The following is a 27,267-nucleotide window of genomic DNA, read 5'->3' as shown; positions in this document are numbered from 1 at the left end:
GTTTTTTGAGACAGGGTTTCTCTGTGGCTTTGGAGCCTGTCCTGGCCTTCAGAGAATCTTAATTTGAAGTTAGATATTTACTTCTTTATTCTGGCTCCAATCTTAACCCTGCCTAGTAGGTGCTCGATAGTTGTTTACTTAGTAAGAGAAACAGTAGGTGCTCGATAGATGTTTATTTAGTAAAACAAAGAACAAATTGTGGAAGATGAGTATTCAGCTTGAGGTCTCTGAGTCTAGAAATAGCCTGGTTCCTCCCCGAGTGAATTTGGACCACCACCCCCGTTTCCCCTCCTCCTCTTCTGTTTCCTAGCTAGCTGCAACTGTCACCTTGACACAACCTCGAGTCATTTGATGGCTTCAACCAAGGAACTCCACAGATCAGACTGGCTTGTGGGCATGTCTGTTGAGGGATTGCTTGACTCTTAATTACTGTAGGCAGACGAGTCCACTGTGGGCGGCACCATTCCCTGGGAAGGTGGTTCTGGGCTGGATAGGAAAGGTGACTGAGTGTGAGTCTGGGGTTGAACCAGAAAGCGGGCTTCCTCGCTTCAAGTTCCTTCTTGAGTTCCTGTCTTGACTGCGAGCCGAAACAAACAAGTTCCTGCTTGAGTTCCTGTCTTGGCTGCGAGCCGAAATGAACCCTTTCCTTCCTTAGGTTGCTTTTGGTAATGGTGTTTGTCACAGCAACATAAACAAAACTGGGATTTGTGTGTGTGTGTGTGTGTGTGTGTGTGTGTTCATATGTGCTTGCCCACTTTCACATGCATGTGCATGTGTATACACTCTTGTGGATGCAAATTTGCATGCAGGTGTGTGCGTGTGCATCTGTGTCTGGAGGCCAGAGGCCACCCTTGGGTGCCGTCCTCAGTTGCCCTCCACAGTATTATTATTATTATTGAGAGAGGGTCTCTTACTGAACCTGGAGCTCACTGATTGGCTACAAGGACTAGTCAGTGAGCTCCTAGAATCTGTCTGCTGCCACCTCCCGAGCACAGGCCTTATAGGTCTTAGAGCCACCATGCCTGGCTTCTTAATGGTGGCTTAGGGGATGGGACTTGAATCTTCACACTCGTGTGACAGCCACTTTACCCGCTGAGCCATTTCTTTGGGTTTTGATTTTCCGAGGCAGAGAAAGGGCTAACATTCTAGGGAAAGGAGCAACAGAACAAGACATAGGCTGCTGTGGAGGCAGCCTCTGCCCCGAGTGGCACAGAATGGCGAGACTGTTCAGCGGTGCTGTCTAGCACAAGTCTCTGGAACCAGAGCTTCTGGACTGGACTCTCAGCTCCCCGATTCCTGGCTGTTGACTGTGTATGAGGGTTCCAAGTATGCCAAATGGGCTGCAGTAAAGAACTTGCACATAGGACCGCCCTGTGGTATGGTTTTTAGAGAGAGAGATGGACAGACAGAGAGACAGAGAAACAAGCAGAAACAGACAGAGGCAGAGAGAGAATAGCTAGAGGCAACTAGAAGAGGGGCAGGGGAAACCTTGCCTTTGTAAAGAGAATAAAGGGGTGTCTGGGTGGAGGGAAGCCCGGGGAGGTGAGAAGGATGCTAGCACGGACTTTGAAGTTTACTTCAAAGTCCACTTGTGATACTGAGGGAGCCTGGAGCTGGCATGGGCTTTGATATGCAGCCCTTCTGCCGGAGCTAAGGTATCTATCCCTTCTGCCAGAGCTAAGGAAAATGAGTGGGCTTTTGGGCTGGTGGGAAGCAGTTCCACACATTCCTGAGGAATGCTGGCTTTTATCTAACCACCGGAAATCCTCCCATAGTCCAGGTTGAGTTTACTTCTGGATGTTTGGACTGTCTTTTGGAGTTTGGAAAATTGGAGTTTCCTGTGGACCTGACAGTGACAGGTCTTTAAGTGTTCTCTGCCTCAAATATCACATAGGGATAATGGCAGTGTCTGCCTTGTGTACTGGGGACTCATGAGACCTGCAGAGAAAGGCTGGATGAAGCCTGCCTGTGTGTCTGGGTGAGAAGACCCCCGACAGGGTGTTCCCTGAGCAACACCCACCCTGAGCTGCTTGTGCAGGACCCTCTGAGCCTTCTAGCAAGGGTCGTCACAGGGCTTCCAGAGACAGATGCATTCCACAAAAGCGGCTCCCCCATTGTAGTGATGTTTACCCCTCTCCCTGGATTGCTCCCACCAGAACCTGAATGAACCAGATCCAGGGTCCAGCTATCTGTGAACTCTGAACTCTCCACGGGGTGTGCAGTCTATGGGTGCTGCAGTAAACCCTGGGATTGATGTTATGGGAACCAGGCAGCTGTGAGTCCCTTCTCACCCCAACAGCAAAGTCAGACCTGTAACACCCTTCCTGTAGGGACATTGGAAACCTGTTGGACCCAGTGTGGGTAGACCCCACGTGTGGTTCCTGCTGCCAACTGTGAATCACAGTCATCCTTCATTTCGTGGGACCATCTGCTACACCAGGCAGCCAGTGTGAGCAAGTCTCTCTCCTCCATAACTGGTAGCAACCAAAGACAGCCCAGGACATGGTGGGACAACCCATCAGGCCTGGCCAGGGGCCAACTGCTCCTGGATCTGTCTGGAAAGCTCTGGGGTCCAAACGTGGAAACTTTCTTCAGAACCACTGGGTTGCTTGCTATATCCGATTCTTACCCACAGCAGCTTGCAAAATGGAAGCCATTTCTTTAAGACAGACAGGATGTTTAAGTCAGAAGCTGTAGTGTGAATCACAAAAATACATATATACATACATACATGCACACATACATATATATAAATTTATCATATATTATAAATTATATATATATATATACACTGCTTTATGCCGCCTAACCCAGTCTTCAGTGTGTGACCCCCCTCCCTCCTTAAGTGGCCACAGTCTGCAGACAAGAAGTCTCACCCTAAGGCTGGTACCCCAAGGCTTTCGGTGGAATGAATTTCCACAGTAAGAATCTCAGAGACTCGGTGAACCTACTGCAGGACACACACACTGCTGTATTCCCAGGACTATAATGGCTCCCTGCAGCTTGTCTGAGGAACCGCTTTCTGAGGATACCTCGGCAACAGCAGCATAGGCGCTAGCAGCAGCTAGGTCTTCATTTGAACCCAGCTCCATCCCTTCGTGTGAAATGAGCTGTAGGCAGGACGTTAGCTTCTAGAAACTTCAATTTCCCAGTAGTGAACACACAACAATAATGCATGTTTTCTGTGGCTGTCACCACTAGAAAACAAAATAATCTAAAGCACATATTATGCCCTCAATAAACAATGGCTTATTACATTATACATAAGGCATTGGGGAAAATATCAGAAGTATCTTCTTATTTATAGCTATAGGCATTATAAATTCTCCTTTCTTTCTCCCATTATCAGATTACATGTTCATTATGAAGAATTAAAACATCTCGACAGAAGCATGACTTGGTAGCACAAGCCTGTTATCCCAGCTGCTCAGGAGAATGACGCAGGAGGATTACAAGTTCAGAGTCTGTCTTGGCTTCAGAGTGAGTTCAAGGCCAGCCTGGGCAACTTCATGAGACCCAAGAAGAGGGCTGGAGATGAAGTTCAGCGCTAGAGTGTTTGCCTCGGATATCCGAGGCCCTGGGTTCCATCCCCAGCACTGCAGAGAGCAGCAGGAGGAGGAGGGGATAGTATGGGAGGCTAAGAAGCCCGGGTGAATATGTAAAGAAAGGATAAAGTGCTGAGTGCATGCGTGTTGGTGACATGGGCACAGCCATGTCGAGGACTCGATGCCCCAGGATCATGGGGGTGGCAGAGTCTCCCCCAGCTGTCCCCCATGAGGCTCAGGGGAATAGAATCGCCTTCCTTTGGTCCACATGCGAATGCTGACAGTGTTTATGAGCAACTTGCCGTGTGTGCAAAGACTAGGTACTGCAGCTTCCTCCTTTGGTATTTTTACAGCCTGAGTCTGCTCACTGACAGACACCTACCAAGACTAGCTCCCCCTCCACCCCCTGCTTATTGCTCATAATGATCACCCTGAGATTCTGGATCCAACTTAGCCAGTACCGCTCCAGCAGAGTGCGCGTGGCCCAGCTGGTGCCAGCTTCTGTATGCGTCTGTGTGTCTATCTTTTCTTTATTCTCTCACGACTCCAGTCAGGTCTCCAGGACCAAGAGGTTCTGGGTACCATCCACAGTGCTGCCAAGAAGAGAAGAGGAGGGTGGGGGGTGAGGAGGAGAAAAGTGCTTTGATGCTTTATGGGTATTCTGCTTTTTTCTTAAAATACTATAACATGCACGGAAAAGTCGACCATGCGCCAGAGGTACTGCTTTTCCTCTCTCAGCATAGAGTCTTAAGCACGCCCCAATTTGTTTGATCTTTAGAAAAGCCCGCTTCTCTCTGTGGACGTCTGCACTCATCTCTAGCCAGCCTCGGTGGTTCACCCAGGGTTCAGCGCAGCTCAGAAGCACCGCTGTGGACTCATCTTCATCTTTTTTTAAGGACTGTGTAGAACTCGCTAGACGTCTGCACTGTTCCCGAAGGACTTCCTTCAGGCTGTGTCTGTGATTTGTCGGCTGCGGCTGTTTTCAGAACAGTTGTGTGAAGTCAGAATGAATGGGTTTGAGGCAGGGACAGGGACCAGGGCTGCCCAGGCGTGCCAACTTGCTCCCTGCCCAAATCTGAAACCCATTATCCCTTTGATCCAGTTGATTGCAGAGGACCCTGTTTTTCCAGCTTTAGACTCAGTCTCTTCTGTTCCCACTCATTCCCTTGTCATTCACATTTTATGGCGTTGGGGAGGTCGGGTCTTCCAAGCACAGAAACTCAGAAGCCAGTCGGTGGGCTCAGTTTGCACTGCCAAGTCACCTCTGGCTGCTTCCCGTGACTGTCCGCTGTCAGCACTGGTCCTCCTGACAGTGTGTTCCGGGGCCCAGAAAGAGCCTTGCACCACAATGCTGTGGTTGGGGTGGGGATGCATGGTATTTGGGAACCCCATAGCTATCTATCTGTCTTGGGTGCAATGGGACCCCTAGGCTGGCTTTACTGGGGATCATGACTTCCCGGAAAAGCCCCTGTGTGAGAAAGCCTCCCTCAATGCAAGCCAAGTTGCAAAGAGAGGCAGGCGCAGGAAGAACGAGGCCCGCTGGGTACTCGAGCTCTGGTTTACGGGCGTTTTATGTTTGACATTTTAAGTTGGGGAATATTGCTTAGGTTTATAAAAGAACACCATTCCAAGGGCAGGCCGTATAAAAATGTCCTAATGAGTTCCTACAGGTAGATGCTGGTGCCTGCCCCAGAACCTTCCAGAATATGATTCTCAGAGCAGATTTGAGACAGAAAATTGATGCAGTTGTGAGACTCATGTAAGGCCACAGTGTGTCTTTCATACAAAGATTTTGGGGTGCATACATGTGCTTGTGGAGGTCCGAGATCAACCTTAGGTGTTCTCAGGCACTGGCTACCTTTTTGTTTTGAGACAGGGCCCCTCGCTGGCCTGGAGCTCGCCAAGCAGGGCTAGACTGGCTGGGGGCATGCTAGGCATATGACTGGGATTTTAAGCAGGTACCCTGTGCTTGGCTTTAAAAGCGGTTCTGTGCATTTGAACTCAGCTCGCCTTGTTTGTGTGGCAGTCACTTTACCAACCACGCAACTCCTTAGCCCAGACTGAACTTTAAATTCATGTGTTTTGGGTGCTTGATCCCCAGGTGATGTGGCTGTTGGGGGGGGGGCTTGTTGTGGAAACTTCAGGAGATGGGATTCATTAGAAGAAGCAGTCACAGGGGGTGGTCCTTGGTGTACCTTGTCCCAGAGCCTTCCTGGTTCTCTCTGTGTGTGTCTGCAGGCCACCAAGAGGTGAATTGCTCAGCTCTGCCCTGCCCTCCCCGCTGTGATGAACCGACACCTCTGAACCCACGAAGCAAAACAATTCTCCCTAAGTTGTTTCCATAGTGTTTGGCCACAGTGCCACAGACGCAGTTAGTACAGGGGCTCCCATCTTCCATCTGGGGGCGATTACTGAGGAATGCAAGCGGTTGTCAGTAGCTCTGAAGTAAAACCGATGGGTTCCTGAGGCTGTGTTGAGCAGTGTGTTCTCAGTCTCTCTACAGCACTGTGAAGTTGACATTACTGTTGTCCCCACTTCGCTGCTGAATGAACTGAGGCCCCTGAATGAGGTGGAGCTAAAGCCAGCACCTGGCAGAGTGGGACCTGAACCAAGGCCCTGAGCTCCGCTTATTCCCTAAGTGGAAGTGGAGAGAGTCGGGTAAGGAAATCAGGTGGCGTCTCTGTGAGAAGGCAGCGGGCTACTGGGCAGGGTCACATGGCATCTCCCTCTAGACGCCCTAGCATCATCAGGTGTGCTACGCCTTCCACACAGACCTAGAAGTGAGCGAATTTCTCCAGTGTGCAGAGCGCAGTAGCACGAGCAGCCTGTGGGCGAGTCTACAGCTGAGCGCACTTTACCCAACTCCCGGTGCACAGGAGACGAAAGAACAACACGTGTATCTCTTGCCCAGATTCCAGTCGTGGGGCTGAGCGCCTGGCACACAGGCAGCTGTGTTTAGAGCTGAGCTGACAGCCTGATCAGGAGGCAAGGCAGCGCTGATAGAAACCAGAGAGCCATAAAAGGCCACCCCAGAGTTACGGGGCCACACACGTTTAACCAATTGGTACGTCCACCTGACTGGACGCCACTCTCCAGGGAATATTGATAACCATTTGCCTGAGACCAACCCACTAGACAGCTCTGAAATCAAATGCTGGTGGGAACCTTGCCTGGAGAATTTTGGGCCCTTTGGGCTACCATAGTAGCAACACAAAGAGGCTGGAGATAGATTTGTGTTATCTGAGAATAGAAGACATTCAACCTCCTAGATGATAAAAGTTCAGCACATCAAGGCAAGATGTGTGGGGCTGGGGAGGTGGTTCAGTGGCTTGAGAGAGAGAGAGAGAGAGAGGGAGAGAGAGAGAGAGGGAGAGAGGTGTATACAAATGAATCTGAGTCTTGAAGAAAAAGCAAGATTTTTTTTTTTAAATTATTACCTTTTGTGTGGCCTGTAAGATTGCCCATGGTTAGGAAAGACAATTCCCTGCATAGGCTGAGGTAGGAGACAACCTGTAGGCAGCGGCCTGGATCATGCAGCTGCCCTAAGAGAGGGCATGATTTTTTTAAAGATTTACTTATTTTTTATTTATTTTGTATGTATGTTGTTTTATTTTCACGCGTGCCTGTGAGCCACATGCCTGCCATGTGCTCAAGGAGGCTAGAGGAGAGCATTAGATCTTCTAGACCTGCAATTGCAGATGGGTGGGAGCTGCCATATGGGTGCGGGAAATTGAACCCAGGTCCTCTGTGAGAGCGAGAGGTAGCGCTGTGGAGATGGCTCGGTGGGCAAAGGGCTTTCCAGCCAAGTGTGAGGATCTCTGAAGCCCCCCAAATCGATGTAAAAGTCAGGCATGAAAGTGCTTGTCTGCAGTCCTAGGCGGAGACAGGAGGGTCCCTGGCAGCTCACAGACCACAGTCTGGTGTGTGCAGTGGCAAACAAGAAACTGTGTCTCATGTAAGTGGAAAGCTTGCTTCTCTCCCCATGTGTCCATATACACAGCACAGCATGCATGTGCCTGCATCTGCACACATACAAACACACATACACACACCCATATATACACACGTACAGATACACACACACTGTACACACACCCATACACACATACATACACATGAACACGCACACCCATATACACACACAAACACATGCACACACTGTACACACACCCATACACATACACACTGTACACACACACAAACACACACACGTGCATGCACACACTATACACAAATGCTCACACACACAGTTTTTATAAAAGATGTATTTATTTTTATGTGCATTGGTGTTTTGCCTGCATGTGTGTCTGTGTGAGAATAACTGAGGGTACAGACAGTTGTGAGCTGTCATACAGTTGCTGGGACTTGAACCCAGGTCCTCTGGAAGAGCAGTCAGTGCTCTTAACTGCCGAGCTGCCTCTGCAGCACCCACCACGTTTAGAGTGAGGCTGAGCACTGAGATGCACATTCAAGGACTCCGTCTGTGTTTGGAACAAGCTCAATGTCCGGGACGAGGGGATGAGTCACTGGCTCTTGGTTGCTGCCCAGGCTGTAGTCTTGGGCAGGCGTGCCATGGTGAAGCACTGTTTTTCTGTGTTGCTATGGTAAGATGGTCCAGATATATCACCGGGTAGAACATATGTTACAAAAGAGTGCACATGGTCTCAGCTCATTTTTGCAAAGAAGCCAACAGGATCATCTATATCTGTGTCTCTATCTGCGTGTGAAAATGAGAGGAAATAGTAAAATACTCATCTTCGGGTGTCGGAGTTATGGCTGAGCTCGGTGCTTTTTAAATTCTTTGTGTGCGTGAAGGGAAAACAACAATCAAGTGACACAATTAGAATGCCTTTCTCAGTAAGGGATGGGATGGGTAGGTTCTGCAAGGCAGGGCCTGGTGGTCCTGGGCTCAGGTGCTGGGGTCAGCTTGGACCTGGGTGTGACTCCTGCTTGGAGAGGTGTGATCTGTGGGGTTCTTGGTGCAGATGTGGACTGCCCCCCATAGGCTCCTAAGTATGAAGGCCTAGTCCCCAGCTGGGGGCGCTGTGTTGGGAGGCTGTGGAACCTTCTGGGGAAAGTGGGTCACTGGGGGTGTGCTTGTGGGCTTGTAGCCCCACCCCACTTCGGGTCTCTCTTTGCAACCTCTCTGTACAGGTGTCAGGAAGCAGCCTTGTCCTCCACTGCTGCAGCTGTGAGCTGCTCCCAGCACCACGCCTTCCCTGCCATGACAGACTTTTCAGCATCCTTAAAACATGAACCTATCCGACTCCTTCCTTCTTAAATTACTTCCTGTCAGGAGCTGGTGATAGCAATGCTGCCTTACTCCATGATGCTGTCATGGGAATGAAGAGGACAATGTCTGTGAAATACACAAATCTACATGAGTAAGCTATGAAGATGGAGTGTCTGTTACAAGCACACATATGCAGGCTTTAGAAAGAGGTGGATCTCGACCGGGCAGTCGTGGCGCACGCCTTTAATCCCAGCACTCGGGAGGCAGAAGCAGGTGGATCTCTGTGAGTTCAAGGCCAGCCTGGTCTACAGAGTGAGTTCCAGGACAGGTTTCAAAACTACAGAGAAACCCTGTCTCAAAAAAATCAAAGGAAAAAAAAGGAAAAGAAAAGAAAGAGGTGGATCTCATGGGCAAAAATCCCAGGTGACCCCATTTCACTCCCTGGCTATCCAAGGGTAGGAATGTGAGTTCCAGCTACAGACATCCCAGCAGGCCCTGGGTGAACAGTGTCAGAGATGAAGTGTGAGCCAGATGTGGGTGGGGCTTCTCTGGTCCTCAGAGCGAAGCCTCCAGCTTAGGGCTAAGAGGATGATACAGTCGGGACACCTGGCTGCCCCTCACCCGAGGCAGGTGACACTGGGTGGTCTCTCCCTCACTCCTGAGTTTGCATGATCAGCTAACCTCTGTGTAGCAGTATGATATGAACTGTCAATAAACCTGATACATCGTGAGCAGCTGCCCAAGTTCCTGCATCCATTCTCCTGCCATGGTGGAGCTGAACCCTCGTCCTGTGAACCCTTCCTCCTGCACAAGCCAATTTCGTGAGTCATTTTTCATAGCAACAAGACAAGAGGCTCCGTACCTCTGTCATGTGTTCCTGTGCCAGGCAATTTTGTTATTTACCGCTGAACGCCTCTGTTCGCAAAAACACCTCTTGGCTCATGTTTTTAGAAACCCTAGTTGCCTGGATCATCTGTGAAGGCTATGCTGGCCTGGAAGTCTGTATTCCCAAGGACAGAGGCCCTGTGAATAGAGTGTTTCTGGTCCCCCCTGAGCTCTGTCCACTCTTCCTTGTAAAGGGTCTGTGTCCTTTGGGAGCCGTTTCAACTGTGATGGGGCAGCAAGCCTTTGATGGAGCGGTTGGCTCTGCCCAGCTGTGGCACATGTTAAACCTTGTTCCCATCCTTGTAAATCCAATTTTGCTGTTCAAAATCTTTACTCGGAATATTGAACTGGAAGAGGGAATTAAATTCTGTCAAGTTCAAATGTACTTTGCTGTTATTAGAGGCAAATTGGCTTTGTCTCTAGAACCTCTGCGATGTCTCACAGGCTGTTTGGGTGTGGACCTTCCTGAAGAGAGCGAAGATTTGCTCAAATGAGACTGTAATACAAATGGCCTCTGTTTGCTAGACCCTGAAGCAGGTGGGGCAGAACTTGCTCAGATCTAGGGCAAGAGCAAACTTCCATCCATCTGCTTTCCCTCACTGCCTTTCAAACAAGAACAAACTGTTCTCCGCAACTGTGGCCCCTGGTTCTCCTCCCAGGGCTCTCTGGAGAGTTGGCTTGCCCGCCTTTCCAACCCCAGAGGTGTTTAGCAAGATAGGCCACCTAGGAGGTAACCTGAGAAGTGGAATTTGAACGCACGACCAGATGAGTCTTCTAGATTTCCGGGCACCTTGGAGCCTTGCTGAGAGTCCACTGTGAGGCAGGGCCCGCTGGCTGGTATGTTGGGCAAGAAGTTGATCCGTTCTTGCAGAGTGGATGACAAGGACATGGGGTTGCTCTCTGATGTGGCTTGCAGCACTGGTCAGCTTACTCTGTCCCTCCGAGATTTCAGTGGCTCCTATTGCCTTCTAGGCAGAGTCTTATGCTATTGGACCTTGTAGAATGGTTGGTTTCCTCTGAGACCCCTGCAGGGCCAGCAAGTGTTTTTTTTTTTGGGGGGGGGTTTCGAGACAGGGTTTCTCTGTGGTTTTGGTTCCTGTCCTGGAACTAGCTCTTGTAGACCAGGCTGGCCTCGAACTCCCAGAGATCCGCCTGCCTCTGCCTCCCAAGTGCTGGGATTAAAGGCGTGCACCACCACCGCCCGGCTAGCAAGTGGTTTCTTAAAGGGCTTTGCTGGACACAGTGTCTGCAGCCACACCTCAACTCCTCCACCCTGCCCCTGTACCACAGGATGCAAACAGACAGGCATGGCTTATTCAAAAAAATGCACTCAAGAAAAAGAGCACTGCCTGCATCTGAGCATGACTAAGGGGTCAGAGTTCACTGGTCAGCCTCAGCTGAATGGGAAGCAGTCAGGTTAGCTGTATACATTAGCAGGATGTCATCAGGTATTAGAAAGAACCGGGCCCAGGGAGGTGATTCTGCGGGCAAGTGCCTGATGTAGAACCAGAAGGACCTGAGTTTGATCCCCAGCAACCAGTTTCAAAAGCTGGGTGTGGTTACATGTGTGCACAAACACACATAGACAGAAAGACAGATAGGTAGACAGGCACATAGACACAGGCACACAGAAGGACAGACAGACACATGCAGATAAGCACAAACAGAAAGACAGACACACACAGAGAAAGACATATAGACATACACAGAAAGACAGACAAACACACAGATACACATAACCAGACAGACACACATACACAGATACAGACACACAGACATATACACACAGAAAGACAGACAGGCAGACACATAAAAGGATAGGCAGACACACACACACATCACAAACAGACACACAGACAGACACACACACAGATACCCACACACATACCACAGACAGGTAGGCAGACAGACAGACTACACACACACACACACACACACCATAAACAGACAGACAGACACACACACCACAGACAGGCAGGCAGGCAGACCACACACACACACACATACACACACACACACACACACACACACACAGCTCCATGATCCTAGGAAGTGGCAGGACGAGAGGCAGTGGCTTCCTTAGTGTAGACCCGAGGTGGCCTGTGGCGGAGGAAATGGCATTAAGGTACAGAAGATCTATGTTTATCCAACTAACTGCCCTGCTTGGCGGTCGTTACGTGAAATCATCAGAGAATCGTTGAAAAGTACATTTTGCTGTTCTGTAGTCTGGGGCCTGGGCCTGCTACGGCCACCATAATCAAGTCTGTGGTCTGCGGCTTCAGAGATTGTCTGTCAACAGCTAGTGTGCATTAATCCCATGAGCCTTTGCAGGTGACCTTCCTGTTATGCCTTGCCTGTCACCAAGTAATTATCTTTAATCTCAGGTCTCAGCAGACACATAAGCCTTCACCAGGAGAGCCTCTGACAGCGTTTGCTTTGCCTTCCTGAGGCTGAGCTTCCTATGTTGCTGAGGCTGGTCTTGAACTCCTGATCCTCCTGCTCCATCTCCAGTTACATGTGTACACTGCCATGCCTGGCTCTTTAATCGTTAGACCCCAGTACTGGCAAGATGCCTTGGTGGGTAAAGGTACCTGCTGTGGAGCCTGACCACCTGGTTCAATGCCCCAGCCCACATGGTGGAAGGAACCCACTGACTGTGGTGTGAGGGTGTTCCCAACCATCCACATATAACACATGCACAATACATAAATAAAGGTAAGAAGAAGCCTAAATATAAAGAGGCTCTTGACCGTCCTCATCTTCAGCCTCTGCTTGTGTTAGGTTTTCGTGGCTGCACTAGAATACCTGAGGTCAGAATAGTATAAAGGAGGAAAGGTTCAGCCAGAGGCTGCTTGGCCTCACTGCTTTGGGGCTGTGGAGCGACAAATCATTATGGCAGGAAGCGTGTATTGAAAATGTCACTGCGGGAAGCATGTATTGGAAACATCACAGCAGGAAGCATGTATTGGAAACGTCACGGCTGGAAGCATGTATTGGGACTAAGCTGCTCACTCCATCATCTTCCGGAAGCAAAGAGGAAGCTGGCATCAGGCCTCCCAACATCTCCGCAAGGACACTCCACAGGACCTACCTCCTCCAACTACACCCCATCTCCTAAAATGCCCTCTGCCTGTCATTTGAGACACTGGTTGGCAACCAAAGCTTTGCCACATGACCCCAAGCACCACACTACTTTGCAGTAACGTCCATTTTCTGGAATGGGTTTTGGAACCAGGCAGATGGAAAATAAAATTTAAATGTAGTCATTTACTTATTTATGTCAAGTGGGTGACTTGGGGGAAAACTCTATGATTTCAGAATTTGGGGTTCCTTACTTACAATGGGACCCAGACGGTGGAGCCCCAATCTGCCCACTCCCCTTAACAACAAGGACGCAACCATTTGTGCAGCACTGCATGCTGGGCACCTTGGAGGACATGAAAGCATTGCTTCATAAGTCACCCAGTGACCCTGGGAGGTCTGACTTCTCTCTCCATTGTGTGTGTGTGGTGAGCGTGTGGAGGCCAGAGGCTGGCATGCTGTCTCTTCAGTCACCCTCACATCTCTGGTGGCACTCACGTGCCAACGTCTACCTGCTCTTCCCCACCTTTGTGCCTTCCTGGTCAGGTGGTAGGGGCCCCGGAGTGTCTGTTTTTTGGGTTCCCATGGTCACATCTTTGTTCTAATTGGTATCTGATCGTCCAGTGTAAAGGAACCTGCTTTAGTGTCTATCTCTCAAATTTCACTTTTCTTGCATGTGGCTTTAACACACTAACATATAATTTATTGTTTTGCTGTATTTATATACAATCCAGGCTATTATTGACTTAATATTTTGTTAACATAAGTCATATACATTTAATTAAAAAGGAAAATCGTATGTCACTGCTGTAAACAGAGCCAACATCATGCTCTATAAATAAGCTTTACTAATCAGATAAGAGCGTTGGAGGCATTATTATTATTATTAGATGGCGGTCCATGCTGTAGCCCAGACCTGCCTCTTGCTAAGCAGGGATCTACAGGTGCAGAGGTGGGGCTCCTCCTCACACCCAAGCAGTCCCCTTAGGGTAACAATCATCCCCTCAGAGAGATGTTCTGGAACATACCAGGACTGGAGCTGGGACACTGGAGAGTTGCTTCCTGGGAATGAGGAGAGCGAGAAGCAGGTCACACCTCTGGAGGACCCACACCTTCCCTCTGCGTTCGGCTCTTCTCCTCAGGGGCTGTCTGCCAAGGTGAAGATTTAGAGCAGTGGACCTCAACCTTCCTAAGGCTGCGACCCTTTAAGACAGATCTCATGTTGTGGTGACCCCCCAACCATAAAGTTATCTCATTGCTGCTTCCTAACTGTAACTAGGGTACTATTAAGAGTCGTACTGTAAATACCTGGTGTGCAGAATATCTGATATGCAACCCTCAAAGTTGCTCTAGAGTGAGAACATCTCAGGACTTTGCAATGAGGGAGTTCTCAGTAAGGCACAGAGAGCATTAGTCCTGAATGAAACACCTGTGAATGGGACTACACATGTGTACACATGTACACACACAGACACACGCACATACACAAACATACACACGCACACACAGGTACACAGATATGTATACATATGGGTACATGCACATGCATACACATGTACACATAGGCATACACACATACACACATGTACACAACCACACATGTATACATATTCACAGATACATACACACATGTGCTCACATGCACACGCACACACACACACTCAGTAGTACTACAGGTCTCCTGGAATGATTGACGTTAAATGGACCAACAATACAAAGTGCTAGTGAGGATATGAAGTATTGCAGACTCTCACCTGTTGCTCTGAGGTTCATAAAGCAAACACTGTAAAACTGTGGCATTATCTGTTAAAGATTATCACACACATGTCTCCTGGCTCAGTGTTTTCTCTCCTTGTTCGTCTTCAACAAAATTACACATATCTGTGCACCAGCGACACAAACAGCTCAAACTTTACCACGATCCACACCAGTTTCAGTTCTGAATGAGTTTATTGAGAGAGAGACAGAGCGGGGAGGAAAAGCAACATCACCAAATCATGTACTCAGATCCTTCATCAGGAAGGAGGCTTCTTTAAGGCGGCCAGCTAGAGCTCCCAATAAGGTGAGCTCAGAGCAGAGTCCCCACAGGTGAGGCTTTGAAGTATAAGAAAGAACAGCACCAGAGAAAACACCACAACACCAGCAGAAACAGACGGGGCAGCTGGGTATCAGCTAAAATCTCTGGCTGAGCTGTTCTCCATTGTTCAGCCTGCAGCTTCTCCCTCCCACTGCAGGCTCTTCACAGTGTGGGGCAACACTGGTGACCCCTGTTGGGAGTGGCTGACCTGCCGGCAGCTCTCTAGGGCACAGGGGGCTCTGGAGCTGTTTCCTTGTTCTCTTCCCCTGCTGTCACAGAGTTGGGGACAGCTCATCCCTAGACAAGGGGCTCTGCCGCAGGATATTGTGAGACAACATGGTTGGGTCTGAAAGCGGGGGGGGGGGGACGGACAACCCCCCTCCAGAGAAATTTCTCAGGGAGCTCAAACAGCCCCCTAACAGTTCACCAGTCTAAAGAAGGATGGAGCCAGTGACTACAATGAGACAGACTTCAAAAACCAGATGAGCCAAGCGAGGCATAGAGGAGTCCAGCCCACGTTAATATAAGTGTAATATAAACATAAAGCTATTAATATGAAATTTAAAACTGGCAAGACCGTGGTTGTCATGAACATCAATATCATGGCTATCCTTGGGAAGGAGAGAAGACAGAGAAGGAAGGAGGAAGGAAGACCCAGGCCTAGCAGATCTTTCTTCCCTTCTTCCCTCCCTCCTTCCCTCCTTCCCTCCCTCCCTCTCTTCCTCCCTCCCTCCCTCTCTTCCTCTCTCCCTCCCTCTTTTCTCTCTCTCTCTCTCTCCCTCCCTCTTTTCTCTCTCTCTCTCTCTCTCTTTCTTTCTTCCTTCCTTCCTTCTCTCTCTCTCTTTTTTGAGAAAGGGTTTTTCTGTGGTAGCCCTGGCTGTCCTAGAATTTGCTCTGTAGACCAGGCTGGCTTCAAACTCACAGAGATCCACCTGCTTCTGCCTCCCAAGTACTGGGAGTAAAGGCATGCGCCACCGCTGCCCAGTGTTCTGCATGACATCTGTCTATCTGACGGGATGGACTGACCATCTCACAGTTGCGGTGTGGCAGAAAACACAGGGTGGTCAGAGGGCAGGACAGGTGGGGCCCATGGGTCTAGATGACAAGTCCACGGGCAGGCTCCAGCTGAGATTAGTGCATGGCAGCGCTGGTCCCCAGCTCACTAAGTCAACAAGGCTGGCTGGCAGTTGAGCCCCAGGGGTTCCCCAGTCTCTGCCTCACCAGTGCTGGGGTTATAAGTGTGCACCACACTGCCTGGCATTTTTGCGTGAGTTATGGGGACTGAACACAATTCCTTGTCCCTGGGAGGCAAGTGTTTAGCAACTGAGCCACCCACCAGCCAATTCTCAGGGGTCCTGTTTGATGTTGAAGACGGAAGGAGCAGTGTTTTGGAGTGGCCCTCTTTTGTGCATTGGTCATCAGCATCCCCATCCACATAAAGGGGGAGTCCAGTGACCCTTTCGATAGGGGTCACATAGCAGAGATCCTGCATATCAGATATTTACATTATGATTCATAACAGTATCAAAATCAGTTATGAAGTAGCAATGAAAATAATTTTATGGTTGGGGATCACCACAACTTGAGAAACTGTATTAAAGGATCTCGGCACCAGGGGGGTCTAGAATCCGTGGTTTGAGGAGTCAACGACTGAGTGGCCCTTCTCCGGCCACTGTGAGGATCAGGTAAACTCAGGCTTGCAGAGGGCTTTGGAAGCAATGTCATGGGCCATTCCGTACCCAGAACCCCTTCTCCAGACCCTAAGAGGCAAACTGTGGTTGTCCCTGTACCCTTTAAACTTCCATGCCGAAAGTACGCCAGGTGCAGATGGGTTAAGAGTGGAGTACCCCCAATGTGGCCAAGAATGGTGATGACACATTAAGTGTGCCCAGGCTGTCAGTGACCTCACAGCCCCACCTTCCTCCAACGTGAGACGTGTAACTGTGGCCCCTTGATAAGGACTGGGGGTTCAGCGGGGAAGAGAGCGTGTAGAAGTTCCCCCAGTTGGCAAGAGACAGACCTGGCTGTCCTCTACCGATTCCACCTGTGCCCATCAAGGTGCAGCAGGAGCCACGGTGGGTGCATTCCTTCAGCACCGGCTTCCCAGCGCCTACATGTAACGCAGCTGTCCCGGCTGAAGGTTATGCGTGGGCTGATGGGAGTGAAGCCTACCTCCCCTCAAGTTTTGGTTGTTGCTGTTGTTAAAGGAGAAATGGGAGTCAAAGGAAATCACATTTACTTGAACAACATGAATTTCCCCCTAGGTACCCTAAATTGGAGCAGCCCGAGTGGTGTCCGAGGGACAGGTATGGCAGAGGGTTTACAGAAGATTTCCCTAAGGACCTGGTTTGGGGACAAGTCACAGTCGGGGCAGAAAAGCAAACTTGCAAACTAGCCAGTTCTGAGCTCTGACAGGTGAGTTCATTAGACAGCTCCCAGCTGAGACTTGTAGAAGGTGGGTGGGGCTGACCTCCTTGTTTACCGAAGTCAGTCCAAATCTTCTACCATCTGACCTCTGACCAGTTGAAATCAATCCTTTCACAGCCTCCATTCCTTTGAGGAAGCCCGGGCTGAGCTGGGCTCTTCCGTCGTCTTCTGTGTGCCCGCCTGCACCGGACCTCCTCTTCTTTGTTCTGGGGTCAGAGGCCAATCTCGTGCATGGGCTCTGGGAGCTGAAATGAACACTTAGCTCCGTGGTGCTGGGCGTTTGGACTGAGTGAGGCTCACCATCTCCACCGAAGAGGGGACAAGCTCACAGGGACAGTCTCACTGAGGTATCGCCACAGGCGGGGCCAGACCTTGGACTCTTGGTCTCAGGCCTCACCTTGGAGTGGGACCCATTGCATCATCAGCTCTTGATGGTGACCCAGCAGGGTTTCATACCCAGAGCGCAGGGAGTGGCTAAGGAGCAGAAACTCATTAGATTGCGAGGCAGATGAATATTTGTCCGTGATAATTTAGAACCTGCAATCTTGCCAAGGAGAAGAAAATAAAACCCACCAGCGTTCTCACCGCCTGGGGCCTGCCAAGGCTGACGTGGGTATTTTCAGACTTCGGGGGAAATTGTAAAATCTAACGCCGAGGTGCCTTGCTGGCCCTTAGCCACCATCTGGGGTTTCTGCAGGGTTTCCCACCTCGCAAAAGTGGGTTTCTGAGACCCGTGGCTTTCTGTCACAGGGCTACCCCACGCGCTGAAACCACCTGAAGCCTGTAAAGCCCCTTCAAGCCAGGACCATCAAAACCATCTCTAGATAGTTCCAGATACCAGCTGGCCCTAGGCTGAGCATCCCTGGGTTTGGGGGCGAAGTCGTTTCGAGCCGCTGGACCTGACTTCCAGTCTCTGCTTAGATAGGGACCCAGGACAGCCAGCTCTGACTTTCCTCTGGGAAACGCAGAAGCTTTCCAGCCTGCAGCACTGGAGAGGGGGAAAGATACGGGCTCCTGGGACTGTGTTCACTCTGAGGGAGCCACAGCAGCCTCGGTGAGGCCCAGTGAACCCCCCTGTTCCTTCGGGAAGTCCTCTGATGAAGTGCTGTGTTCTGCTTGTCTCAGGGAGACAACGGGAGCCAGCTTGGATAACAGGTAAGTGGGTCGGCTTTTCTGTGCCTCCATTTCCCCATTTGTGAACAGAAAGCAATGGTGGTATCTGCTTGTCAAGGCAGCAAAAATGAAATGATTTTACCGGTTAATAACTATATTAATATGATTCATGTCTGGTGTGGGCTTGGAGGGTGCATGTTGGAGAGTCAGGGCAGCCTTTGAGAAGCCCCGAGGAGCCTGCAGACCAAGGGAATGTGCATAGCTTCGTGCCTATCCCCACAGCCCCTGGATACAGCTGCTGTCCCTATAGCCTCAAGTAAGAGTGGCAGCTAACTGCTCTGGAACTCCTGGATGCTGGGGTCCACTGCCTGGGGACATTTCAGTCTGAAAATATCCATTGTGTCCTGGGGTCTCCCAAGAGTTCACTTAAAGTTCTTGCTTTCTTAAAATTGACTCAATATTTACAACTTATCACAATAGAGACAATATTGATATGTGCGAGCATTGCTGTTTTGTGTTATATATAGTTTACTAGTGACAGTGTGTGATGTGCTAAGTCCCTCCACATCTTCTGTGCAGCTGCCACCACCATCCATCTCCAGAATTTCTCTCCTGTGGCCATAAAACACAGCTTCCCTTGCCTCCCCACCTCCTGCAACACCCTGCCCCCCCCCTCGCTGGTCTGTTTTCTGTCTCCGTGAACTTGACTTCAGACAAGGGTCATAAACTGGGAGTGTAGTGAGGCACATTTTTAATCCCAGTACCCAAAAGGCAGAGGCAGAGGCAGAGGCAGGAAGATCTCTATGGGTTCCAGGCCAGCCTGATCTACATAGTGAGTTCCAGGACAACCAGGGCTACGGAGACCATGTATCAAAAAAAAAAAAAAAAACAAAAAACAAAAAAAACAAACAAAAACAAAGCAAATCAAAACTAAACAAAAAGCCCAAACATCATATAGAATCTTGATGTGCTCTTCCTTTTTCTGAATTGTTCTTGGCATCATGTTCTTGAAGTTCATCCATGGCCCAGCGTGCACGAGATTTCCTGAGTTTTTGTGACCCAATGATATCCCCTCTTGTGCTTAAACTGCATTTTGTTTATCTTTTTCTCTGTTGACAGACACTTGGGTGGCCTCTGCCTTTTGGCTGCCATGCACTGTGAACACTTGTGTATAAGGGTAGGATTGGGCCTCAGCCAATGCTTTGAAGTCACACCTGGAGTCAGAGTTGCTGGACTGTGTGGTAACTGTGGGTCCCCGAATGATACATCACCCTCTACGTCAGAGTCCTCCCCTGATGCGGCAGGAGCTCGGCCTCCACTCTGTGGACAGGGAGATGAGGCCAGGCCTCTCCAGCCTGATGATGTGATGATGTAGGAAGATAAATGCCGTTTTCAGTGATCCGCATCCTGATGTTAGCGTTATGACGTGTGACATCATTTCTATTGAGCATGGCAGACTCTTTATAAGAAAGCCATGTTGGGTGTGGTGGTCATGGGCTGAAGAAAGGCTTAGTGGTTAAGAGCCCTGGCTGCTCTTGAAGAGGACGCCAGTTCTATTCCCAGCAAACCCAAGGCAGCTCACATGGTTCTTAACACCAGCTTCAGGCTCCCTCTTCTGGCCTCAGATTGTGAGTTGACAGATTGTTTTCCCTTAGAGCCTGCAGTCAGCCCTCCTCCCTCAGGCAGCCCTCCTCCCTCAGGCAGCCCTCCTCCCTCAGGCAGCCCTCCTCCCTCAGTCAGCCCTCCTCCATCAGTCAGCCCTCCTCCCTCAGTCAGCCCTCCTCCCTCAGTCAGCCCTCCTCCCTCAGTCAGCCCTCCTCCCTCAGTCAGCCCTCCTCCCTCAGTCAGCCCTCCTCCCTCAGGCAGCCCTCCTCCCTCAGTCAGCCCTCCTCCCTCAGTCAGCCCTCCTCCCTCAGTCAGCCCTCCTCCCTCAGACAGCCCTCCTCCCTCAGACAGCCCTCCTCCCTCAGACAGCCCTCCTCCCTCAGACAGCCCTCCTCCCTCAGTCAGCCCTCCTCCCCCAGACAGCCCTCCCTCCAAGGGAAGGGCTCACGTATCTTTCTTTAGATTGTCCTCTCTCCTGTCAGGGTGGCTACTCTACTCCAGGCCTCTCCTCTGCCAGGACAGCTACTCTAGGCTTCTCCTCTGCCAGGGCGGCTACTCCAGGCCTCACCTCTGCTAGGGTGGCTACTCCAGGCCTCACCTCTGCCAGGGAGGCTACTCCAGGCCTCTCCTCTGCCAGGACAGCTACTCTAGGCTTCTCTGCCAGGGCGGCTACTTCCTGTGGGTTACATCTTCCTGTAGGTTACATCTTCCTGTAGGTTTCATTTTCCTGAGTGTGCTGTTGGAGATGTTAGGGCTGCCCAGACCTGTTTATCAGTAAGAGCAGACACACTGTCTCTCTGCTCAGTGCCTCCTGCTCAGGGCTCCTTTCTTGTCAATAGGTCCTGTCAATAGGATAATTGTGGGGCTGGCTTTATGTAGATTTGACCATGAGAACAAAGGTTTGGCTGAGTGAAGACTCAGACCAGGGCCCCACAGTGTGGGAAAGGCCATCCAGTTGCCAGTACAGGAAAACTCAGGTTTAAACAATGATTTATATACTGGTGGGACATTTTGGATTGAATTCCATTATGAAAGGAAGAAGAGCCATGGCCTGACAAGATTTCTGCAGAATTGACAGTGACGATCCAAAAGACAGGTGTTCCTGAAGCTCTGCAGATCAGGTTCCTCGTTGGATGGAATGCACCCCATGAGTTTGTCCAGTGATCTGTCAGCTGTAGTTTTATTGTGCAATGCTTGTGGCTCACAGCACCTCTCCCTCCATTCCACGAAAGCTGAGCCTCTGCCACATGCACAGGTTTCTCTGGAAAGGGGAGAGTCTACAGGAAAGTAGAAAACACATGCTTTGCATTCAAGGAGCTGACTGAGAGGAGATGAAGGACGTGCAGATTCGCCAGAGATTCAGTCTGCACGGCCCCGGCCATTCTGGGCCTTGTGTTTTCCATCCCACATGGCAGTGTGGGCTTCACTGGGTCAGCCCTGGCTTTGGCCAGCTCTGTGGCTTTGGGAAATCACCATAGCCTGGCTTGGTAGTGCACGCTTGTCATCCAACGAGAGGTGGAGGCAGGAGAACCAGGAGCCTGGGGGCCAACCAGTGATAGGAGACCCTACCTCAAAGAACAAAAATATAAGAAAATATAAAAATAATTCTCCCCACAGGAACACTTCCATTTCCTTCTTGGTGACACAGAGGTAGGAGGTTTCTGAAAGGCGTAAGTGATTTACTTGGAAATCTCAGAGAAAAACTCCATAAATAACAGCCACCCAGTCGCAAACAAGCTCATTTCCTACCATATGAGATGCAACGGACAAAGGTCTGGATGCTGACATGTAATCCATTGCGGTTCCCTCTACTGGGCCAACCATGTCTTGTCTCCCTATTGGTGCTAATGATGGAGAGGGCAGTTAGGATCAATGGTTAGTGTTGTCTATCGCCAGAGCCTTCAAAAGTTGCCTGGGAATAAGGCTGGAGAGATTTCTCAGTGCCAAGAGTGCTGACTGCTCTTGCAGAGGACCTAGGTTCTGTTCTCCACGCCTACATGGCAGCTCACAACCATCTGTCACTCCAGTTCTCAGAGCATCTGATGCCCTCCTCTGGCCTCCCAGGGCACTGTACACCAGGTGTAACAGCCCTATGTAAGATAAAAATTAAAAATAATTTTTAAAAAGTCATCCAGGAAGAGGTCGAGCGGGATCAGAGCTGGGAATGGCGCTCCTAGGAGGACCTCAGCTTTTGTAGACTGAGAATGAGGAGATACTGCCGTGGATTCTGTCTCTGGGCCACCTTTGTGACCCCAGTGCTCTGTGGATGCTGGATGGAGATGGTTCCAGAAATGTCAGTTCTCAGCTGCTGCTGTCCCCACTGGTGACTTCCCTGCTTGCTCCCCGTGTCCCTATCAGAAGTTGTCCCTCCTCTCTCTCCCCTCCCTGGGTGGACATTGTTTGGCGTGGTCTTGTTTTCATCTCCCAGGCTTTACCATCGTTGCTGATTCCCAAATTCTCGGGCACGCTCAGGGAGGAAGGAGCCCCGCCGCCTGCCAGTCTGGCTGGCTTGGATCTGGCATACACCAGTGTCCCACACTTGAGAGGGCTGTTTCTGTTTTGTTTTGTAATTCTCGGGGAGGATCCGGCTTGCAGGAAGCACACTGTTAATTGATGCTGTCAGAGGAGGCAGATGGCTCGTGGGTGGTGGGTACTGCAGATGCAGGGACAGGCACACCTGAGAGACTAGGCGTTTACAAAGTGCCACCTGCGAACCCCAACCCAGCTGCCTCTCAAGTCCCACAGCACCACTGTGAGCCAGGTGTCCTGCTTCCAAGAAAATGGGGGAGGGGCTTGCCTTGTGAGATGAGGCTGTAGAGACACCGCGGATTCCCTTTCTTGCTGTGACTTTTTGTTAGTCATTAAAGAAAAACCTGGGCTGTGACCACAGACCCGAGCTTCGACCAGGCAGAGGCCATTTCTCCTACAATAGTCCAAAGAGTGGTGGTGCCGGGCTGGTTGTGCAATATTGCTTCATGATGTCCCCCAGAGACCCAGAACCCACCTAATCTATCATTTTATCCTACATGGCTTCCATTTTTAAAAAAAGTTTTGTTAGACTTTCTATTGCTGTGATGAACATCACGGCCAAAAACAACTTGGGGAGGAAAGGGTTTATCTCATCCTGCAGCTTCAGGCCATAGCCTGTCACTGAGGGAAATCAGGGTCGGGGCTCAAAGAGGAAGCTGATGCAGAGGTCCTGGAGGAGAGCTGCTTGCTGGTTTGGTCCTCATTGGCTTGCTCAGCCTGCTTTCTTAGAGACCCAGGACCACCTGCCCCAGGGTTGCCCCACCCACAGAGAGCTGGGTCCTCCCCCATCCATCATTGATCAAGAAAATGTCCCCGTTCTCTAAAGTCCGATCTGGTGTGGCAATTCCTCAACTGAGCTTCCTTTTCCCAAGTGGCTCTGACTTCCATCAAGTTGACAACCAGGACAGTCACCTCTGCCCAGGACTCTTGCGTTTCAGGCAACAGGAAGATGAAAGGGCAGAGCCGGACGTATGCACTTTCTTGGAGGATTCCTCCCCCACTCGAAGTTCCCATGTAGAAGTTTCCTCCGCTTCTACTGACAGACATCCTAGTTGGTCAGCACTTAGTCATATGGCCACGCCTAGCTTCAAGGGAAGCCGGAAGATGCAGCTCTTATTTCTAATAGCCAGGCTCTTGGGTATGAAATCTATGACTAAGAGTGAACGTTAGGGAGCTGGCAGGTTGGTGGGGAAAGCGTGGCAGAGTGAAATCAGCTGTTTGTAGTCCAGCGTTTCCCTGGACTCCACTTCCCACCTCTGAAGTGAGGATGGTGGCAGCCCCTCACTGCGTGGAGAACCCTTGGCATATGGGTGGACATGTTCGCATCTCAAAATGTGCACACAGCTAATGCCCTGCAGAAGTCTTCTTAGCCCTGGCAGCATGTGCACCGAGGCCGTAGAGTCTATACAGAAGCTGCAGGGCTGTTGCAGGCTCCACTCAGCAGAGTCAGCTGCTTGGGTTTACGGCTTTGCCAAGCGGCAGACAGTGGATTCTTTCGTGATGTCTCTAGGGTTCCCCATGGTAGTCGTGGTGTCCTAAAGATGGGAAAGGGACACAGGGATTCTAGGGTATAATGTGGATACAGCGAGTGTACAAGATGATTTTAAATAACAAACTTAAAACACTATTATTTATTTTTGCATATGTATGTGTGGGAGAGATAAATCTGTATGTGTGTGCACATATGTGTGTTTGCATGTTTGGGCCTGTGCATGCATGTGCATGTATGTGCGGGCATGCATGTGTTTGAACATGTGTATGTACATGTGCATGCATTATTGTGTGTGAGTGCATGTATGTGTGTATATGTGTACATGTATGTGCATGTGTGTATGTGAGTGTGTGTGCGTGCATGTGTGTGTGTGTATGTGTAGGCCACAGGCTGATGTGATGTTGAGTGTCTTTCTCCTGAAGGTTTGGATGCCAGGTTGGCTGCCTCTTTCACCCAGCCCTGAAGGGAATACGAGTTCCTGTCCCCAGGCTTGCACACCTACTTCATATACTTGCTTGACTTGGGAGCCATCTCCCCAGCCCCTTAAAACTTAAAAAATATTGACTTGTTTGTTTTACTATCACTAAGAAAAGTAAATTTAGGCTGGTGAGATGTGTTTGCCACCAAAATTGATGGGAGTTTGGTCTCCAAAACTCAATGGTAACAGGAGAAAACAGACTCCTGATACAACCGCCCCACATTGATAAATAAACAGTCTGAGAGTTTTGTGGAAATTATTAGTCAGGATGAGACTAGATTTAGCCAGGTGGTGGGGGCGCACACCTTTGATCCCACCACTCGGGAGGCAGAGGCAGAGGCAGGCAGATCTCTGTGAGTTCAAGGTCAGTCCGGTCTACAGAGCAAGTTCCAGAACAGCCAAGGCTGTTAACAGAGAAACCCTGTCTCAAAACAAAACAAAATTAGGATTAAACGCAGTAAATTACCCAAGTGGTCTTTGACTTGAGAAAAGCATCGGTGAGAGCCACAGCCTGGTCAGGGCTGGGGTCTGGGGCTGGGGACACCTGAGTCATTTCCCACTCTGCTCTCCAGGTCTAGTAGTCAGGAAATTCACGACATGTGGCGTCCCTAAGTCTGAAGTCGGTTACTGCGCTGAGTTACAGATAGACTTGTGGAAAGCCACCTGCCAGAGTAAGCTGCAGGTTCCAGTCTCCACGGTAGCCTGAGTGTTCTGAGCGGTGTGAAGTCTCTTCCTGGGGAGAAGAGGCCTCTGTGGTGACACTGTGCTCCCATGGGACACCAGGGAAATCCCAGTTTTGTGGGACACATTGTTTGAGCCTCTGGTGGCTAACAGGAGTCTCTCTCCTCAGAATCGCTTTGCTCTTACACACCTTCTTTTTTGTTTTATTTTAGTTTTTCAAGACAGGGTTTCTCTATGTAACAGCTCTGGCTGTCCTGGAACTAGCTCTTGTAGACCAGGCTGGCCTCGAACTCACAGAGATCCACCTGCTTCTGCCTCCTGAGTGCTGGGATTAAAGATGAGTTCCACTACAGCCCAAATAAACACCATCTTTATCATGGAAAAAGCAAAGTCAGTGCTGTTAGTGGTTCACAGTCCAGGAGCGAGTCAGGAGCACTTGGGTGCAGCCCTGATCCTCTACCAGGCTGGAGACTTTAAAGTGACGTCATCTCTTCTAGCAGAAGCTCCCTCCCTGATTCAGAGTTTCAGCTATTGCATTTAAAAGTTCTTTATGATATTATGTGCATTCTACCAGTTGGTTACAGAGCTGATTTTTGAAAGAGATGGAAACATTTGTTCATTAAAATGCACTCTACAGTCACTATGCATCTGGAAGGGAGGGGTCTGTGAGTGGAGAGGCTGGCCGCTGAGGGGGGCGCTTTGTCAGATAGCTGCTTATTAAAGTTGCAGAAGGGCTGAGGACACATGGTGCATGGGGTCAGGGTATCAGGCCAAGGCCATTGCACAGGATCTCCTCAGGCAGATGTGCAGGAGGGTCCCTGTGCCCTCAGAGCAGACACGCAGCAGCCTACAATGTGGGAATAGAAGGCTCAGCAAGGAGGAGCTTTGAAAAGAGGTCAGTCTGGGTCGCCTCGCATGGAAGCTGTTCTTGCAGAGGCCAGGAGCTCTGGGGATGTACAGAGAGCTGGGCCGGAGGGAGGAGGCACTTGTTGAAGGGCTTGCCCAAAGGACTTGTGACGGAGATGGCTGGTGGTTAGCCGCTCTCTGAGAGATGCAAGAACTCAGGCTTTCCCCACCCTTGCCCACCCTGACTGAGGGCTCCATCTGTCTTGTCCAAGGTCAGTGTGGTCTAGGTTGGCCATTATCATCTCAGTACTGGTTCTGTAAGGGAGAGTGAAGAATTCCTTATTGTTTGAGGGGACAAGCTGGTCACTGTAAATGGAGGTTTCTGTCCTAACTGCCAGTTCCTGAAGATCCACTCTGTGGTTTAATAGTAATTACAAACTGTTTGGCCTGTTAGTTCAGGCTTACTATTAACTAGCTCTTACAATTTAAATTAAATCATTTCTATTATTCTGTATTTTACCATGAGGCTTGTGGCTTGTTACCTCACCTCTTGCTTCCGTGGCAGCTGCTGACTTCTGCAAGGCTCTGCCTTCTTTTTTCCCTATATCTTTGCTTGGATTTCCCACCTATCTATATTCTTCCCTGCCATGGACCAAAGCAGCTCCCTTATTAACCAGTGACAATAAAACATATTCATAGTACCCAGAGGGGCATCCAATATCAGGCCCCCAGCAGGTGACTGCTCCACCTTGGGGCATCTGTCTCAAGCTCCTGCTCTGCCTGGAATTTGGAGTGATCACAGGTTTGGGAGGGTGACTGCAGCTTCTGGGGAAAAGCCAGGAGAAACTGTGAGGGGATGCAGTAAAGAAGCTGCTGACATGGCCTCTCCAGTTAAGGTTTTTCCTGTGGATGTGAGAGAGAACAGCCAGAGGCACCTGAAGGAGTCCAGAGCAGAGAGGGAGAGAAGTAGACTGGACATGGCCAGATCAGGCATAGCCGGGGAAGCAGGAGAGTGGGAGACACTAGGAGAGATAGCAAGGTATCAAGAGAGACTAAGAGAGAATGGGTTAGAGTAAAAGATAGGTAGGCAGATGATAGATAGATAGATGATAGATAGATAGATAGATAGATAGTAGGTAGATAGATGATAGATAGATAGATAGATAGTAGGTAGATAGATGATAGATAGATAGTAGGTAGATAGATGATAGATAGATAAATAGATAGATAGTAGGTAGATAGATGATAGATAGATAGATAGTAGGTAGATAGATG

The sequence above is a fragment of the Microtus ochrogaster genome, linkage group LG8 (assembly GCF_000317375.1).
Source record: "Microtus ochrogaster isolate Prairie Vole_2 linkage group LG8, MicOch1.0, whole genome shotgun sequence".
NCBI classification, from domain to species: domain Eukaryota; kingdom Metazoa; phylum Chordata; class Mammalia; order Rodentia; family Cricetidae; genus Microtus; species Microtus ochrogaster.
This window is presented reverse-complemented; position numbering follows the sequence as displayed.